We start from the raw sequence: 13,104 nt of genomic DNA, 5'->3' as shown, positions 1-13,104 counted from the left end.
CCCCCTGCTCAAGCAGGGTCACCTAGAGCACATTGCACAGGATTGCATCCAGGCGGGTTTTGAATATCTCCAGAGAAGGAGACGCCACAACTTCTCTGGGCAACCTGTTCCAATGCTCTGTCACCCTCACAGTGAAAAAGTTTTTCCTCATGTTCAGATGGAATTGTCTGTGTTTCAGTTTGTGCCCGTTGCCTCGTGTCCTGTCACTGGGCACCACTGAAAAGAGTCTGGCTCCATCCTCTCGACACCCTCCCTTCAGATACTTGTACACGTTGATAAGATCTCCTCTCAGCCTTCTCTTCTCCAAGCTGAACAGGCCCAGCTCTCTCAGCCTTTCCTCATAAGAGAGAGATGCTTCAGTCCCCTAATCATCTTTGTGGCCCTTCGCTGCACTTGCTGCAGTAGTGCCACATCCCTCTTGTACTGGGGAGCCCAGAACTGGACACAGTACTCCAGATGTGGCCTCACCAGGGCTGAGTAGAGGGGGAGAATCACCTCCCTCGACCTGCTGGCAACACTCTTCCTGATGCAGCCCAGGATACCATTGGCCTTCTTGGCCACAAGGGCACATTGCTGCCTCATACTTAACTTGGTGTCCACCAGCACTCCCAGGTCCTTCTCCGCAGAGCTGCTTTCCAGCAGGTCAACCCCCAGCCTGTACTGGTGCATGGGGTTATTCCTCCCCAGGTGCAGGACCCTGCACTTGCCTTTGTTGAATTTCATGAGGTTCCTCTCTGCCCACCTCTCCAGCCTGTCCAGGTCTCTCTGAATGGCAGCACAGCCCTCTGGCGTATCCGCCACTCCTCCCAGTTTTGTATCGTCGGCAAACTTGCTGAGGGTGCACTCTGTCCCTTCATCCAGGTCACTGATGAAGAAGCTGAACAAGACTGGACCCAGTACTGACCCCTGGGGGACACCGCTAGCTACAGGCCTCCAACTAGACTCTGCACCGCTGATCACAACCCTCTGAGCTCTGCCATTCAGCCAGTTCTCAATCCACCAATTCACTGTCCACTCATCTAACCCACACTTCCTGAGCTTGTCTATGAGGGTGCTATGGGAGACAGTGTCAAAAGCCTTGCTGAAGTCTAGGTAGACAACATCCACTGCTCTCCCCTCATCTACCCAGCCAGTCATTCCATCATAGAAGGCTATCAGATTGGGTCCTCCTTCTTGCCCTTTTTGAAGACTGGGGTGACATTGGCTTTCTTCCAGTCCTCAGGCACCTCTCCTGTCCTCCATGACCTTTCAAAGATGATGCAGAGTGGCTTAGCAATAATGTCCGCCAGCTCCCTCAGCACTTGTGGGTGCATCCCATCAGGTCCCATGGATTTGTGGTTGTCAAGTTTGCTTAAATGATCTCTAACCCACTCCTCCTCCACCAAGGGAAAGTCTTCCTCTCTCCAGACTTTCTCTCTTGCCTCCAGGGTCTGGGGTTCCTGAGGGCTGGCCTGAGCAGTAAAGACTGAAGCAAAGAAGGCATTCAGTAACCCTGCCTTCTCTGCATCCTTCATCACCAGGGCACCCACCCCATTCAGCAAAGGGCCCACATTTTCCCTAGTCTTCCTTTTGCTACTGATGTATTTGAAGAAGCCCTTCTTGCTGTCCTTGACATCTCTCGCCAGATTTAATTCCAAACGGGCCTTAGCCTTCCTCGTCTCATCCCTGCATACTCTGACAATGTTCCTATATTCCTCCCAAGTGGCCTGTCCCCCTTTCCACTTTCTGTATACTTCCTTCTTCTGGTTGAGTTTTGCCAGGAGCTCCTTGCTCATCCATGCAGGTCTCCTACCTCCTTTGCTTGACTTCCTACTCATAGGGATGCACCGCTCTTGAGCCTGGAGGAGGTGATGTTTGAATATTAACCAGCTCTCTTGAACACCCTTTCCTTCTAGGGCCCTAACCCATGGGATTCCTCCAAGTATGTCCCTGAAGAGGCCAAAGTTTGCTCTCCTGAAGTTCAGCCTTGCGATCCTACTTAGTGCCCTGCTGCCTCCTCGCAGGATCCTGAACTCCACCATCTCATGGTCACTGCAGCCAAGGCTGCCCCCGACCTTCACATCTCCAACCAGTCCTTCTTTGTTTGTTAGTACGAGGTCCAGCAGCACACCTCTCCTTGTTGGCTCCTCCATCACCTGCGTCAAGAAGCTGTCACCAATACTCTGCAGGAACCAGTGTTAGTTTTTATTTCATTCTTCTGAGATTTACACATGTTGAATAAATTGAATATAGAGTGTGAGCTTATATTGTCCTTCCACACAAGTTTATGGAAGTTTCCTGATTGTATGATTGTTTACTGCAAATATTGGGGCAACGTATCATCTTGCTTGTCATAGCTCATCGCTTCTGTCTTCCTCCTTCTCATTCGCCAACATCTGTAGCACCTTGTGGGAAAAGAGAAGAGATTGGCCTTACCAAGTACAATCTTCCCATACACATATTTTTCCACTGCAAAGATATTTTTCTAACCTATTACTTTGACCATGTTCCTGGACTCTCTGTCTCTCCCTGGCACCCCTTCTTACCTTCCCTCTTGAGGCCCTTCACAAACTATTGCTAATGCAATTATGTCATTCACCCTTTAAAAGCCAGTTGGCTTGTGATGTTTACCTGCATCTCCCATTTGTTAATTATCAAACAAGCATTTTTGGCTTTGTCCCTGAAGCTAGGAAGGGATTCTGCATAAACTTCTTCAGATCTCTGTCTAAAGATTTATGTGTACAGTGAAACTGTTATCTGTAAAAAAATCTTTTAACTGTAAGTTCCTGTCACCTACAACAGAAGAGAGAACTCTGTATATTCGTTCTATAGTTCATTCACCTTTTTCTTCTAATTCTGTGACTGTTCAGTCTAGCTAATCCTTATCCCTACAATTCTGAAAGTGAGTAGAAGTGAAGACTTACCTTCTAGTGCACCCTTTCTCTCTTTCTTTTGTTTTTTTTTGTCTACCTTACTAAAGTTTGTCTCCTCCTTAGACTTAAATATCTTGATTCTTTATATCTTCTTGTCTTTATATGGTTCTAGATTGTTGTGCGGAGTAAAAGGGGTTAATCTTTTCTTCACTCTCTGTTGCTACTCTTTACTTTCAGAGAAACAAACATGATGTTCCAGTGGAGGCTGTTTTGATTCATATACAAGCGTTATAGCGATTCCAATATTATTTTCTATTCAGTATCTTATACATCCCAGCTTTGTTTGTTTTATTGACTTGGTGCATGCTGAGCAAAAGTTTTCATTGAAATACTCTGAAGAATGTCTATGGTCTTTTCCCATAGCGCATTTTACTTGCTCTCATTTCTTCCTATTGACTTACCTAAAATTAAGTTCCCTTTTCTCACCCCTTTCCCATTCTTTCTCCTTTCTTTTTTCTTCTGTTCTATTTAGAGATACAAGTATTGGTATTTTACCACATCAAATGTTTAAAAATCCAAAGTTTTCTTCATCCTGTGATTAGAAAATTTATTGTGCTCATTCTATATTTTTGTGTCTTTTTGATTAGCTTCTTCAAAAGTTTTTAAAATACCCCTCTCCAAAGATTAGTGTCACAATGTTACTTTATGGTATGCTCACTCCCTGGAGGAAGTTGAGCTTAATTGTATTGTGTCACTGTTAATTAGTGGCTCAGCTGTAGTTACTACTTTCACCAATTCCAGTGTGTTTTAAAGCAGAATGTTGAGAATAGCTACGCATCCTGCATACTGTGGAAGAAGCTGTTCTGAGAAGCCATAATTTTAGGAGTCAAAACACATAGCACGTATTTTGTATGTGGCAGCTGCAATATCTTAAAGTCACATGTTGTCATTTGGAGCTGTTTCTTTGATATCCTTCAAGCCTGTGCAACCAAATTCTTGATCAACTGACTTTTGAAATAACCATGCTATGTGATATATTTATGATTCAAGGTTTGTATTTGTTCAGATTCTGCTATAGGTATCTCTTCACTTAAGTTATTTCTTACCATGTTTTTGAGATGTAATCCTGCTTCCCTCACTACAAAAACTCTTGTCTTTCCTGTTTGTGTTATAGGGTCAGGGTTTGCATTCATCTGCATTTATAGTCATCTAGTGATGTCTTCCATCATTGCCATGCAGGCTAAATCACCTCATTTTGTTTCTCAGACTCTCCCATTGCTTGCTGACATTTATCTTTTTTTATTACTGATGCTGCAACTCTTTGAATAAAACCCCTGCTGTCTCACATTGTGTTACTTTTCAGAATTTACTTCAGATCTTCTGCTGTCCTGCATTCAGTACACATTATGATTTCTCTCCTGTCCCTATCCAGATACAGAATTGTGTGTAAAGTGAAGAAACAGAAAATGAATTTGGAAGGCATGTGCTCAGTTTCACACAGCAAATAATAAAACAAAATGAAGGTTTTTGAAAAAGGTAGGAAATGATGTCTGATGTATTGCATCCAAAGCAAATTACTTTTGTCACCAGTAAAATGGATAAAGTTGAATTAGGTGTAGCACTTGAAACTGGTGGCTAGCGAGGGACCAGTGATCATAACCAGTTATATTCATTATATAATATTCATATAGTTCATAATATTATATTCATTATATACATGCATTTTTTTTAATAAAAAGCAGAACATCTTGATAAGAAATTTGTTATGTGCTTCAAAAGAGCTAAATTCTCAAAGCTAGAAAAACTTTTGAGAAAAAATAACTAGGTTTTAAAAAGTACAGACAGGAATACATGACATTCGGGGGCAAAGTTTTATCTGGTAGCCTTTTCTGAACTATTGCTGGAGTCATGGCAGCAGTTAGAAATAATAACAAACTAAAATTTAAAATGAATGACAAAAAAATGAAATAGAGGTTATAAGCTTCGAAATTTATGTTAGGAAAGTTAAAGGGAAAGGGAAAAATCTATGCCTGACTGAGCTATGAGCAATAGGATATTTTCTGATAGAGTGAAAACAAAAAAATGTTGGCAAATGTGTCAGCCCAGTATGGAATGGAAATTGTAAAACTGTTAGCATGATTCAAGATGAACAAAACCGTTCCCCAAATATTTCTCTTCTATACTTTGAAAGAAATAGGGTGATGTATGCTTCTTACATGAAAATAAGTTAGTCATTCTGATCCTTGTTCATAAAAAAATAGAATGTTAACAAGATCTGCTAGTGACAGTTTTAAGTCAGCAGACCTTCTAAGTAGCTGACTGGGAAGTTATCTGCCCCCCAGTGCTAATATTTGCTAAATATCACCACAATATTAAATTTTGGGAGAACTAGCACAGTGGCAATGTTGCTGCAACATTAGGGAAGGATAGGCCATATAGCATGAGTAACCATAAATTGACAGCAGTCCTGGGCAAAACAATGGAAAAGTTGATATTGGATGTAATTATTAAAGACTTAAAGGATAGGAAGTTAATTAATGCCAGTCAACATGGTTTCATGGAAAGTAAGTCTCATCAAACAAGCCTTATTTCATTTTGGAGGGATTATAAATTAGACTGATAAGAGGAACTGTGTAGGTATGATCCAGTTTCCTAATGCTGTTAATTTAACTCTATGTATAATTCTAGTCTGGGGCTTTTGGGAACCTGGGAAGTTGCTTCTTCTTCATGAAGTTTCAGAATGAAATTTAAAAGTCACTGCAGATTTTTTTAAAAAGTGTGATACAAAGATTGAAGGACTGCATGTTGTAGGAAGCGCAATCATAGGGAGCAACTTGGATTATTTGTGAAGGTTTGTCTGTTGGAACAAATATGTGCAGCAACAAGGAAAGAATACCATATTTTTAGAAAGGAAGACTGTGTGTAGGAAGGTAGCAAGTCTGAGAAAGACTTGGGAATTATGGTGGGCCAACACCTCGATATGGACACCAGAGTGATGCCAGAGTCTGGCAAAATGACTGTATGCTGTCTTTGAGCATGTCAGTATCAATATTGTGTGAATGCTGAGTAAAAGCACATGCGTTTGTCATTGTTCTGACTGATAATAAATAGAATAATGCATTCAATTTTTATGCCACAGCTTTCTGAAGAGACTTGAGAAAAAGGCAAAGAGGCAGGGGAAAAAAAACAAAAAAGCATTTCAGGGAGAAAATATAGAAATGGATTTAAAGACCTCAGGCTTTTGTGATGTGGCTTGATTACAGTCTACAAGTGCTAGAAGAAAATGTCAGAAATGAAGTTTTTTACTTTAGCTGGGGAAGGTGTAACAGAAAGTAATGGATGGTAGCTGAAGTCAAATTAGAAATTGAACATCTTTTTAATGGTGAAAATGATTGATAGTTGGAACAAATTATTGAGGACTATATTCTCAATCTCCTTGTTTCTTCAAATCTAGATAGGATACCTTTCTGGAAGACATGACTCCTTGAGTCATCAGACAGTGCTTAGGGCAAAAGCAAGGGATTATTTTATCTTTGTCCATACGAGGCAAGTGTCTGCATGCTGTCTTTATAGCTAATCCTGGGAATAACCCCTCTCTGGGTAGTGTATTTGCTAGGACATTTAACGAAGCACCATGCCCTGCCATAAAAATTGGTGCTTTGCCATAATTTTAAAGTTATTGTAAGTTATTATAAGTTTAAAGTTATTATAAAGTTATTATAAGTTTAAAGTAATAGGAGTTGATGTCAGTACCATAGGCATCTCCCTCTTATATACACTGCCTATAGTCTGCCTCCCTTTCTGTCATTCCCCTGTTCCTCCTGAACATCACAAATGTTAGCGCTTACCCCACCCTCTGCTTTGGGAGTGCAGAATTCTCTGGAGAGATTCCACGCAACACCCATAAAACAAACTCAGTTTGTTTTATTTAAATGCAGGTTTTGGCTTCAAATTAGAGGTTATAATTAAGAAGCTGGTAGATAATTTTACAGGAGATCCTAAGTCACCTGATGGCTTCTTATGGCTTTTTCTTTTTTCGCCAAGAATTGATGAACTTCCATATTTCTGGCTGATGTCTCATCCTACTCTCAATTAAAAAGCCAGCCTAGAATTCAAAGTAATTTTTTTGGCCTGAATGAAGCATACTTTATTCAATTAAGCACATCTGTTGATTGCCTTTCATGGTGGTTTGATATATTTTACATGATACAGGGTTTTTTTGAAGTAATATTTTCCAATGATTTCTTTGACAGTCTATCACATTTCTTTTGGCCTCACCTCTGAATGCCTAGAACATGCCCTTATTTATTAAGAGATCTTTGAGTTTTCATACCATAGAAAGTTCATAAAGGAAAAAATTTGTCAGATAAACATTTTTTTCTGCGGCCATTTCTAGGGAAAACAAGCTCATCTAGGGTCTTTTCAAGTTTATTAGTTGGATAAATGAACCTATTCATCAATTCAGATTACAACACCGATAGTCAGGAAATTCTCAATCATTAGGATCAGTTTTGACGATCTCGTCAGATCTAATTAAAAACCCAACATAAAACTTGTGGTAAGAGAGAAATGTGCACACATGCATGTTTTTTTTTAAGGTCTTTGATGCATTAGAATATCACAAGGAGGATATACCTGTACTTTTTTGGTGGATTCTCCGTTATATAATTTTTGGTCTTTTTCCCCTACTTTTATCCTGCTGCTAGAAGGAAACAAATGCCTTAGTAGGCAAATTTTATTTTCCCCCCTCTCAAATGCCTTTATTTTGGCAGGGAGGAAGCATCTGCACAGTACTGTAATTTCTTCCCACTAATGTTCACTCTGGCTGAAAATAGAGAAAAGAAAAGCAGTTCTTGTTATGGACAGATTTAGAGGGTGGCATTTGCTTCACTAAAAGCCTCCTTGTTTCAATCTTTTAAAACTCCAGCGTGATAGTGTTTTCCATAGATGTTACCAGTGTCTCTACGTGACCTTGCCACTTGCATGAAAAGTGATTAACAACAACTCATACTATCCACATTTTGTTATGTATGCGGGTTCATGTTGCAACAGCTTTTGTAAATGTCTGTCACTAATGAATATTTAGACAGGCATGGTTGCATTAAAATCTAGACACTTTATTAAATGCCTTCATTCCTTGAATTTTGAATCTCCACATAGTATTTTAGATTTGTCTTTGAATATGAAGTTCACAATTCAGAATTAGCCTTATTTAGTCTCTCATTTTTAAAACACTTATCAGTTTCTTCTGCTTGCTCATTTATAAATTAATAGTAGATTTTTATTCTTTCAAGTAATATTTCCTTTTGGTCCTTAAGAGATTCTATGGTACTTATTTTTTTCTATCAGCATGTGAGCATGTCCCAGTTTAACAAAGGCTGTTTTGAGCTCTTAAGCTAAGATGAAAGATGGTCAGATAGTTACACATTTCCAATGGGAAATATAAAGGAAGCTGGTCTCTTATAGACAAGAAGAAGATGTTATTTTCAAACTTATGAAAGCTTAGGATTGTCAAAATCTGAAAACAGAAGGTAGTTTTTCAAGCATATATGTCTTTATGTCTTGTAGTACATTTATGTTTTTTTCCTATTTTCCCTTGAGCAAGAGAGAGGTTCAAGGAACAAAAATTTGCATTTGTATGTTTTATTCTCACACTAGTATTGGGTGGTGTCTGGGGTGTGTGCCTTTGATCCAAGGCCCTCTCTTCTATAAGCACTATCTGTAGATCATTGGTACCTACTTCCTTACAGGAAGAAAACTTGAGAGGAACTTGGTCAAAAATCTACCTTGCCTTTCCAGTACATTCAAAATGAAGCATTTAAGATACGTATCATGGACTCAGACATTAGTTTGGCTTGAAAGGGACCCCTGGCATTCATTGGGTCCAACCCCTGCTCTGTGTTGGCCCAACCATATCAGGCTGCTCAAGACCACATCCAGTTGAGCCCTGAATATCTCTAAGGGCACCCACAACATCTCTGGGCAGCCTGTTTCAGCATTTAACCTCCTTCTATGCATTAGCAGACAAATGCAAATATTGGATGGAGAAGAGCTTTCCTTTTATTCCATTTGACTTTACAGAGCTTCATTCTCTAAAGAACTTCATGTGCAACCTCGATAAATTGCAGGAAATCAAGAGAGTTTCCCATCTTGCTTTTGTAACAATGTATTCTTGTATGTTCATGGGTAAACCATACACTAGGGTAGCACAAGTCCGGACTGTGCTTCTCTTTTCTTCCTCCTTGCTAATTCTGAGTCATCTGTGCACAGGAAGACCAGACCCATTATAGTTATGTCTGTCATCTTGTAGGACGTGATTTTGTCTTTGTCTTTGTAGCATGTTGTCTTTGGTCATCTAGAAGGATTCCCAAACTTCTTATTTTTAGTTTGGATAATGTTTGATCAAAGGAGACAAGGTTAAGGTGGATGCAGGAGAAACACTCTTCAAGTTAATTTCGTGATTACTCAGGAGACTGTGACTTAAGAAAAATGTTGGAGTAAAAATGAAAAATGAAAAGTGGTGTGCTTGGCAAATCAAAGAGCTTTTTAATCGTTTGTGAAATGGCCAGATGGGTAAGATATTTTTGATCGTGCCCAGGAATAAACAAAGATGGAATTATTAGATACAAATCACCTTCTCAAAAGAAGGAAAGGAGGAAAAAGAAGGAAGGAAGGAAGACCCTGGCTTTGTCAGGGGCTATGTCTGACACAAAAAGATCTTTTCTGAGTATGCTACACTAAGGAAATGGCAGTATATTGTTTGTTTATTAATAATAACAGAAAAAAAAAGGTCAAATACTGTTCCTTCTGCTATCAGATCTATATTCTGTCTGCCTGCTTCCCTACAAAATCCCTAGGGCCTACCTAAAGGATTTGGAAATCAGATGATGGGTTGATATCAAAAAGATAATGCTGTCTCCTTCAAGACATTGCTCTGGAAATTCTAGACAGAATGAGCATATCCTATAATTTGCTTACTGGTGATGTGTGTCATGGATCACAAGGTCAAAGGCACTAGAGTGCATTTGTTCCAACTTTAACATATATTGCTGGTATTTCTATATTAACTTTTACTAGCAAAATGAAAAGCCTGCAGTTGGCATATGAGGAATGCACCGGGGCTGAAACTTGCTCTTCAGTCACCTTGTCTTATTCAAAGGACTTCCTCCCCTGTGCGAGTCTCCTTGCAGAGCTAACTTACATGTCTAGAGCCCAAGAGAGCATGAAACCTCAGGGTGTACAGCAAGGTTGATTAGTAAATGAGACTTTGGTGAGAACTGTCTAGGGAATTCTGGGTAAGACTCTGTTCCGTGTTGATTAATATTGCTTGATTGAGGTGTTTTTTCCCACTGTTAAAAACCTGTCTGCAGATCAATGATAAGGTCATTTTTTGAACAGACTGGAGTAGTTGAAGGATGGATATCCTGAAAGGAGAAAAGGATTTTGTAAGGTTGGGACCACTCATTTTGCAGGGCAGATGGAAGTAGGGAACACAAGGGGATGAAAAAGGTAAATTAAAAGCTCTGATTACTTCTTGAGATACAAGGGCAAGCAAATATTTGATGAAACTGAAACACAATTAGATGAAAATAGATTAAATATTTGTATTGCAAAAAAAAAAAAAAGACCAACGCTGCCACTGGATATCGCTGAAGAAAAGAGATAGGATTAAAAACATGACTGGAGATTATATGGCCCATGAAACATTCAGAGGCAGAGCAGGAATTAAAAAGAAAAACTAATCTCTGGGCTGGTATCTCAGCCACTGCTATGCCATTGCCTTCAGTGCTGTCACTTCATTAGGCAGAGCATTGCCAGCAGGTCAGGGGAGGTGATCTTCCCCCTCTACTCAGTCCTGGTGAGGCTGCATCTGGAGTACTGTGTCCAGTGCTGGGCTCCCCAATACAAGAGAGACATGGAGCTACTGGAGCAAGTCCAGCGAAGGGCTATGGAGATGATTAGGGGACTGGAGCATCTCTCTTATGAGGAAAGGCTGAGAGAGCTGGGCCTGTTTAGCCTGGAGAAGAGAAGGCTGAGAGGAGATCTTATCAACGTGTACAAGTATCTGAAGGGAGGGTGTCGAGAGGATGGAGCCAGACTCTTTTCAGTGGTGCCCAGTGACAGGACGCGAGGCAATGGGCACAAACTGAAACACAGACACTTCCATCTGAACATGAGGAAAAACTTCTTTGCTGTGAGGGTGACAGAGCACTGGCACAGGTTGCCCCGAGAGGTTGTGGTGTCTTCTTTTCTGGAGATATTCAAAAGCCGCCTGGACGCGATCCTGTGCAATGTGCTCTAGGTGACCCTGCTTGAGCAGGGGGTTGGACTAGATGATCTCCAGAGGTCCCTTCCAACCTCAACCATTCTGTGCTTCTGTGATCACACCAGTCTACAAGCTGAGGATCCACCTCTGGGATTATGGAAAATTTAGTTTCTCAATACTTTGAGGCATAAACTAAATTTTAATTAATGAGGGACTAGGGAGAATTTTTCCCTCCAAAGATGCAATTTCATAATTGCCTATTTCAGGATTTCATCTTCCTCTCAGTAGATTTGGGGAGGCTGCTGTAGGAGACTTTATTGGACTATCCAGGCCAGCAGCCAGGCCCAGCTTGCCGTTCTGGTGCTGTTCTGGAGCAAAAGCTCTGTGTGTTTGAAATGGAGCTTGAGCCTGTTTAGTAGTTCAGTGTGATAATTACAGTGTCACCAGGATGCTCCTGAAATAGGATCTAAAATTCTGCAAATTCTCACAGCAGTTTTCATAGGCCCAGATGCTTCTGCTTAGTCTGTGTTGACTCAGCTCAGGTGAAAGCTGCTTGATGGTTTTGTAGTTGAGGGAGAAGTTGCTGTCTTCAGAAAAAAATAAACTTTAATTTTTATCTTCTTTTACTGATTTATAAACCTACAATTTTGTTTTATGAAAAATCTTTTTGAAAAAACTTATGCTGTAGTGTGACAATCTAAGGCTTGAACTAGCTTTGTAATCACTACAATGGACAAACCCCCCTGTTTATAGGTTCATCGAGGTTTTTTTATTTTATTTTATATAAATTGAGAAATTCTTTAAGGCTATGCAAATATTTATCAAACACATTTTGGCCAGATCCCAACTGTAGAGTTATAAAAAACAGGTTAAGGCGTTCTTCTACTTTCCAGCCCTTTCAATAAACTCTGTGTGCATCTCCTTTATCTGTGCAGCTCCTACTAGCTGGAATGCAGTTTGTAAGAATCAAGCAAAAGATATGTAAAAATTAGAAAAACTTTAACCATTCAGGCTTTGCATCATTTCATAGTGGGATGACATAATCTGAGTGGCAAACATAAGAAGATACTTGTTACTGTAAATTCAGTTTTATTAAGAGACAGTTACTGATACTTTCAAAATTGCATATGGTTCTTTTTTGGGAAGATTTGTTTGAAAGGAGGGATCATGACTGCTCTTTCAAGTATCATTAGAATGTACATCAGTGATTCCTTAGAAAGAACAAACATGATTTCTTCAATGATTCACTCTGAACTATATATGACCAATATTCTGGAAAGACTTCTCTTTTTTCTCCTTTGCCACTGTTTTGTGTTGCTAAAAATTGGAATAATTTTTATACAATAAGTCATTGCAGCTCCCTGACAGTTCAGATAATTTTTGTGGCATACTGTCATCCAAATGACTTGATGCATTTGGTGAGAATAGAGATGGGAACATTTTGTAAGTTATAACCGCAGGATAATTTATTCATACAGAGAAGACATTGTATTTGATAACTGATAAATTTTGTTCTGTTTTCATGATAAAAGCAAAAAGGGTGTGTGGATTGCAACTGCTAGCTTAATAATGTTACTGATGACTAAGAATGGAATGGATCTTTCAGTGACTTACATAATCAGTTTAAAAGCTCTCCATATTCTGCCCGTGACAGTTTGTTAAAAAAAACTAAACCAAAAACCTATAAGATAGAGAATTTTTAAAAACACTTAACTGTCCTAGAAGACCGTAACAGCCAAATAAAGATCAGGTGTGAATTATTTGGACAGCAACTCTAGGAATATTTTTAAAAGTAAGCACTGACTCTGTTCTGTATTTAAACTGAACTAAATATTAGGCTCATTTTTCCTATTTAGGACACTATGACAGGGTGGGGTGAGCATTTACCTCAGACTAATTGGGAACTTGCTCAGAATTATAATAATTATTAAAAACTGAGGGAAGTAGCAAATAAGAGCTCTTATCTCAGTACACGAATCGTTAATA

This window comes from Apteryx mantelli, chromosome 1 (assembly GCF_036417845.1).
Source record: "Apteryx mantelli isolate bAptMan1 chromosome 1, bAptMan1.hap1, whole genome shotgun sequence".
NCBI lineage: Eukaryota > Metazoa > Chordata > Aves > Apterygiformes > Apterygidae > Apteryx > Apteryx mantelli.
This window is presented reverse-complemented; position numbering follows the sequence as displayed.